At 43.0% G+C, this 6000-nt stretch overlaps 1 protein-coding gene across 2 annotated transcripts in view; it reads right to left on the minus strand.

Moving 5' to 3' along the window:
- Nucleotides 1–5799, minus strand: part of raraa (retinoic acid receptor, alpha a) — a 167151-nt gene extending 161352 nt beyond the window's left edge. For both annotated transcript variants that reach the window (XM_074663060.1, XM_074663059.1), the window contains exon 1: nt 5479–5799. The gene's annotated coding sequence lies outside the window, so the exon portion shown is untranslated. The remainder of the gene's footprint in view (nt 1–5478) is intronic.
- Between the last annotated feature and the right edge of the window lie 201 nt (nt 5800–6000).

Here is a 6000-nt window from a genome sequence, read left to right on the forward strand (position 1 = left end):
TGCTGTGGTGAGGCTGCGTGTCTAGACCACTACAAACCAGACCCAATCAAAGCACCTGACATGCTGAGGCATTTTATTTTGCTGAGGGAGAAATGTGCAAAGGCAAAAACAGAGAGTGCACATAGGGCTTGCAATTTGCTTCCATAATTTACAGAGGGACAGTCCTGAATCCAAATGGACTCAGATCATTTGAGTAACAAACAAAAGCAGTTATGTTTTGTGCACAAGAAAATCAGTTAAACCAGATTTCAGTAATTTGGTGCTATTCACTCCATGTGTCTGTGATCCGTGTTCAACTGTTTCAGCCGTTTCATATCTGCTGTGCAGTATGAATGGCACAATCTATCAATGCTGCTTTTCAAGACCAATGAAAAGGAAATATAATTCTGAAAAAACAGTGTCCCTAATATAACAATGAAACCAACACGTCATCCATCCTGCAGGTGATCAGAAAAAAACAAAAGTGTTGGAGCAGGGAGCCACTGACTCACTTCTGCTGCGTGTTCTTATAGAACAAAGAGGGAAATTTTCCTTTCCAGTGTCACTCACACTTGACTTTACAATCTGTAGAGGAAAGAGAGGGATATGAAGGGGGGCTGTGAGGGGGCAAACAAAGTGAGTGTGGCGCAGCTTCAACAGTGATGACAAATTTAGTACCATGTGAAACCAACGCGTGCATGTTCTGTAACTGGCACGGTTCACACAAGGAGAACTTCCTGTTTAAGCTTGTCACAGAGGGTTGAGAGTTCTCCAAAAACACACTCGCCTTGTGCTTTTCAAAAGGAGGACACTAGAATCTTTACAAACAAGAACACCTCTTACTGAGTAATGAAAAAACTAAAGTACTGGTTTATAAATGGCACATTACAATTTCTAGCTGCTGCTGCTGGAGGGAAAATATTTGATTAAAGCTGCTTTCGAGGGTTATTAGATGATAATCTGCAACTTCTCTAGAAATGTCGTTAAATCTGAAGGGTTCATGTAATTTATGGGATTCAGTCACGAAAGCCGACATTCTTTCTGAAAAAGGCTCAGGTTTCCAAGTGAAAGGGAGCTTTATTTTTAGATTTTAATGAAGGGCATGACATTGGATCAGGTATTAACGGAAGGATAGACAGCAGTCAACATCAAGAGGGGTATTGAAGTGCTTCCTTGGAATAAAAAAGCAAAGGTTTTACTGATTTTTTTCAATAATGTAATATAATGACGTGGAAAGATTCAGGGAACTTGGAGAAATCTGCACCAGAGAGACAAGCTCAAAAACCAGTGCTGGATGGAACAGAACCTTGTGCCCTTAGGTGGCATTGCATACAAATCAGGTACGACTCTGCAGTGGAAATCACTGTACAGGTTCAAAATAACATGTATAGCACGATGTGAATCTGAACAAAGTGTGTGACTGCAAATGCAAGTTAAAACTGTGCAGAAGAGAACAATAAATAATCCTGGAACATTGACTTCCCAAAGCCCAAACCATCTTGACAAGGACCAAAGGCGTGGCCACACTGGTCGTCTGAGGCCCCGTTTACACGACAACGTTTCATCTGAAAACGCTAAAACGCTGTGAAAACGCAGTGAAATAAATCTGCGTTTACATGGAAACGCTGATGGACTGAAAACGCTGTAGTAAGCATGCCAGGCCTGTATGTGGCGCTATAACTGTCTTGTCCAGAAGCGGCTTTTGGGAGATCTCCACTGAAGTAGAGTTGAGCCGATCATCTGGTGTATTGGGAAATACTTAGTTAAAAAGTGGAGCAAAAGATGCACATTTTGTTGACAGACAGTCAGCAGATACAGCAGCACAAGCGCAACATGGTAGTTCACGAGGATCGTAACAACGGTGCTGTTGTCCTGTTGTATGCGTGCGCGCGAGGCAGAGTGTGACGTCAGCGTTTCCACTGAAAACGCCAGCCTACTGTTTACACGGCAGCAGAGTCGGAGCGTTTAAGAAAAATCCCACTCTGGAGGCCGTTTTCAAAAGTTTGCGTTTTAGGTCGGCTGAAACGGCGTTTCCGTGTAAAAGCGAGGCTAAAACGCAACAAAACTTTTGTGTTTCACCCTAAAACCGTTGTCGTGTAAACGTCCCCTCAATCAGGCCGTACTCAAGCTCGACTGGCCCCCACAGCTCCATTCCCCAGCTGGCTGGTAGAGCCCTCAGTTCAACCGCTCCAATTTGAACCAGACTTAAGCACGATTGCCTCTTGTATAGAGCTGAAACAATTTCTCGAATGATTCGTGGTACTCGATAACAAAAAATACTCGAGTAATTTTCTTCTCCTCAAGGAATCGTTAAATTTTAAAAAAGATCTTAGAGTGGTATTTCAAATAGAGCTGAGGCTATATTAAGAGAGTTTTCAGACCCCTCAAGCTACCTCTTATACAAAATAGCAACAAGCAACAAATCTAGCTTCTTTTATGAAGTTTGGAGACTAATGGGTCATTCTATGAAACGGGTGCCATTTGGGGGCGCAACATTTGATGAGATGTACAAAGCACAAAAAATGTGTCAAAGTGTGTTTACAAACTTTGGAACTACCAAAGCAAGTGCTCTTATTGACATGCTGTATCAGAAAATTCTATATCTTCAAGAGAAAAATTTTCATTTGAAAAATACCTGCTCTTTAACTAAACAAGAATATATCTTATCCGATTACTCGATTAATCGATGGGATTTTCAGTAGAATACTCGAATACTAAAATATTCAATAGCAGCAGCCCTACTCTTGTACATACCTCATCACGTCGTAATGCAACACGCATGGCCCTTCTACATCATCATAATCAAGAGTTTGTTTACAAGAAGCACAGTCTCATCAGAGTCAGCAAAATGATAAACACACAGAACATGGCTAGGACCATAATGACTTTTTGGCTTATGTCAGTTTGTTTTGGTCCAACACAGCCCTCTAACACCCCTGCCGTTGTTAAAAATGATTGTTGAGAGGAGTGGTTGCCATGATTATACGACATGTCAACATGCCACAGTGAAGCACACCTCTCCAAAGTGTGCCACAGCCAAGGAAGTTGCCATGTCTAAGCACGGTACAGAGCAGTCACACTTGATACACAAACTGGACTTTAGGGCTGAAGCGTGCTTGGGCATGGTACAGATGGCCAGTGTGATCGCGCCCTGAGGCAAAGTTAAAAACAGTTTTATGGACTGAGAAATCAAAATGTGATATTCTTTTAGGAACTCATGGGAGCTGCCACTTCTGTTCCTAAGAGAAGAAAAGCTAACATCTGGGGCTGCCTGAGTGCACAGTGGCTTACACATCTGGGAAGACAAAATGAATATAGAATAAAATCCATAGCCTCGTCTGTGAAAAGGCATAAAGTCTTTACCGAGCATTGGCTGATAGGAGGACTTCAGGTAAGTTACCTGAAGCAGCCTCTCACTATCACTCATTACAAAGCAGAGATCATACAGCATGATACTTTAAAGCATACTCATCCTTTGATAAATAGTTTGAGTTATGTACCTACAGAAATGTTAAAGCACTATAGTGATAAGTCACTCAAGGTTTCTCTTGTAATGTGGGTTCTAAACAGTGCTCACAGGTTTCTGCTAAAATATAATCTTCATCTCTGCAGGGCAACTGAGAACAAGTGTTTTTATGTTTTGATTATGCGATCGCTTGGTACCATAATTCTTAACCTCAATCATTTTCAAAAGAGAGAAACAGAGGACATATAAAGATTTTAATCCATACAAAGGTCAAAAAAGGACACAAGATTATGAAACAAACCAGCACAACTTAGTTTGAATGCACTGCAGATTGGAGTCTCTATGAACACTGAGAGTTACAGCTGTCTCATATGAGATGGTGAGATGCTTACATAAGCAAATGCCTGCCTCCTGTATCCTCATTGCCCTGCATTATCATAAAGCACTGATGATGAACAGATCATTTAATGACCTTATTTGCTTCATCTTATGTCATCACTCTGCAGTTTTCATGCTTGACCTGCTGTTCACTTATTGTGTTGCAGCTGACTGCGTCAACAGAATCTAATGTCAAGTTAAACTGTCTATTAACTTCTGTAATTAGAGTAAAATGTTGATTCTTCGACAGAGTAGAAATCTATGTGTGACACACACTGTTTGGTATGACGTCATCAACCAACGGAGTGACTTTCTCCGAGCTCTTTCAACACTGTCTGACTGACTTCTAGCATCTCTAGAGGGGGTGACAGGGTGGGAAAACCCTCAGATATGCTCATCCAAAATTTCCCACTGAGTGACTCAGCCTCTAACGCATCTTGCTCTGAATGTCACTGGATGTCATGTTAAAGGGCATCTTCGTCTCCTAGAACCACCCCTTACAAAAAAAAAAAGAGTCAGCACTGCCAATATCACAGACGTCATCCGTCTGTAATATCGTCAATCATCATTGATAAAATCATGATGTTCCAATAGCTTGTAATGCATAGATTACTCGAAGCAGCTGGGAGAGCTTTAAGATGGGGGTAATAAGCACCTCAGCTCATCTGTGGTTTTATCTGACAACATTTTACAAGATAACACGTCGAGGAAGCTGCAGGGTATGCAACTCAAATTCTAACACACTCATGACATTTAATTTGCTCAGATCAGACACCTCAAACTGACAGGGGGTTTATCAGGGGTGTTAACAAATTAGAGGGAGATATCTGTCAGTTTGCTGTGCTTCTTGAGGGCTTCATTTTTTGTGTGTCAGAGGAATGCATACATGTGTGTTTAGGGTCATCAAGTTTCTACATCACACACACATCAAAAGAATGCAGGCTGTGGTTGCTCCCCTTATGTGAGCTATGCCTGGGGAAAGGAAGTGGACTCGTTATGTGATTGCTATCAACAGAAAAGTAGAATACGCACTGGAGCAAAGTTCACGCCGAGAAACAAAGCGGTGTCCAATATTACGATTGTGCAAAGAATAAAAAAGGATGTCCTCTCACATTCCGTTGCCCTGACTGCAAAAACAAACGTGCTCTTGTCGGAAAGGGTACAGGCGGTCAGACACTCTGCACTGCATGCGTCCAACTCTTTATATCGATACTTTTTTAAAGCGCCGAGCCATATGATGGGTCGGTTTGTTTTGGTAATTGTCTTGAGGACACTGTCAGTGTCCTCGCGACCTGCTTTAAAGAGCAAAGGAGCATTAGCTGCGTATGCTAGCTGCCGTGAAAGGTTGTATCCGCCACTGAATGTAACCTCGCTCGGACAAACATGAATGTACATGTTCGACAATGCAGACGCTTTACTTGCACTGAAGTATAAACTTGACAGGAGTTTCGGACTCGAGTTTTTTCGGTCCGGTTATTTCTGGGTACAAACCTGTCACGCTCGTGCACATTCTAACCGTTGGCACGCGTGACGCATTCAAATTCCTCCAGGTAAAACTGTGGAGTACGGTACCGGTTCACCTCAAAGAGAGACCGAAACCTGAACGCATGCTGTCAAATGTTGACAAGCTGTGAATGACAAGTGAATGGTAGTACCTGGGACCTGTTGACTCCTCCTCCTGGTCCCCTCGGGCTGCTGCCGCTGCTGCTGCTGCTGCCGGTTGTAGAAGTTCAGCCGCGCAGCTGTAAATGTCTCCGCTGCAGTGGCACTCTGCAAAAGTTTAAGCCGTGTCTGAAAATTCTGCAAACGGTGGCTCTCTCAAGCGCCGAATGACATTAACTCCCCTCTTCTCTTGTCTTCTCTTCCTCCTCCTCTTACTCCCTTCCTGGGCAAACCGGTAGGTGAGAGACGGCGAGCTGCGTTCAGAGTGCAGGCAAGTTTGGCACCGCTTTCGCACAGGCAACCATGGCAGTCACGTTCTCTGGCTGTGAAATCCAACACCACCTCTGGCCACGCCTCTTTCCTTTTCTGGGGGCCAGTCCTTCAAAAGTAGATGTCCTGCTTTTTCCAGATGTGCTCAGAACTCTTCTGAAATAATGTGGAGCAGTGACAAACTGGGGACTACAGAAAGGTTTAGTTGCATTTGTTCTCTTCTGAACTTTTCTGTTTTAGTAAAA

This window comes from Halichoeres trimaculatus, unplaced genomic scaffold (assembly GCF_033239565.1).
Source record: "Halichoeres trimaculatus isolate MK-OKI-2021-1 unplaced genomic scaffold, fHalTri1.1 fHalTri1_scaffold_23, whole genome shotgun sequence".
NCBI lineage: Eukaryota > Metazoa > Chordata > Actinopteri > Labriformes > Labridae > Halichoeres > Halichoeres trimaculatus.